Source organism: Elephantulus edwardii, unplaced genomic scaffold (genome assembly GCF_000299155.1).
Source record: "Elephantulus edwardii isolate Elephantulus edwardi_28Jun2011 unplaced genomic scaffold, EleEdw1.0 scaffold00151, whole genome shotgun sequence".
NCBI lineage: Eukaryota > Metazoa > Chordata > Mammalia > Macroscelidea > Macroscelididae > Elephantulus > Elephantulus edwardii.
This window is the reverse complement of record NW_006399901.1, coordinates 6,277,637-6,278,888: the sequence shown is the minus strand read 5'-3', so window position 1 is coordinate 6,278,888 and position 1,252 is coordinate 6,277,637.

The following is a 1,252-nucleotide window of genomic DNA, read 5'->3' as shown; positions in this document are numbered from 1 at the left end:
AAAAAAAACAAACAACAAACAAAAACATAGTCTTTGCAATTACTTGGTATGCATCAGAGAGCTGGACAATGACTAAAGATGATAGAATAATTGATTCCTTTGAGTTGTGGTGTTGGAGAAGAGTACTGAACATACCATGGACTGCCAAGAGAACTAACATGTCTGTCTCAGAAAGGGTGAAACCAAGCTGGTCCTTGAAGGCAAGGGTTTTGAGACTGTCTCACTTTCTTTGGAGAAGGATATCATGCTTGGAAGGGTCAAGGGACAGCAAAGGAGAGGAAGACCTTGGATGAAATGGATTAACACAATAATGAGGGTAATGAGGGTAGGCATCTTAGAGACAGTGCATTTGGTTCAGGATAGAGCAGAGTTCAGAACTATTGTGCATAGGTCAAATTGATGGCATATAACAGCAAACATCCTCCTTATACATCACTGTTATGCACTGTTCCATCCTGTGCTCTGTTTTTGTGATGTTATTGATTTTTTTGTTCTTTCTACTTCTATGTACGGGGTTTATTTTATTCTTATTCCTTTATCACCATTGTTTTAATATTTTCTAAGTATTTATGAAAAATAAATTAAAGTTTCACATTGCAATACTTAAGGATTCTATAGACAAAATACTGAATGATGCAGGAAGCATCTAAAGAAGATATTAAAAAAAATACACAGAATTGCTGTATTAAACTGAATTGACTGACACGGAACCATTTCAGGAATTGGCATATGATCACGACCCAATGGTAATGAAGGGAAAGTTCAAGCTTCACTGAAGGCATTGGCAAAAAAATAATGTGCCCGGAACTGATGGAATACCAATTGACATGTTTCAACCCACAGGTGTTGCCCTGAATGTGCTCACCAGTTTATGCCAATGAATTGGAAAAGAACTACTTGGCCAATTGACTGGAAGAGGCTGATAGTTGCTTCCATTTTTTTTTTTTAAAAAAAGGCAATCCAATATGTGTGTTTGACCTGAGAGGTAGCACAGAATAGACTGTCCTCTAATGTGATTTTCCTAATCAGTAATGGGCACTCTTCTCTATTGGGCACACAGAACTAACAATCTCTCTCTTTGCTACATAATACTCTACTCAAATAGATACAATGTGATTGACATTTAACCCCTCTACTGACATACTTTGGACATGTTGTGAGGAGGTACCAGTCCTTGGAGAGAGACATCATGCTCGGAGGGACAGCACAAGAGGGGAAGACCTTTTTTTAAAAAAATTTTTTAATTATTTTT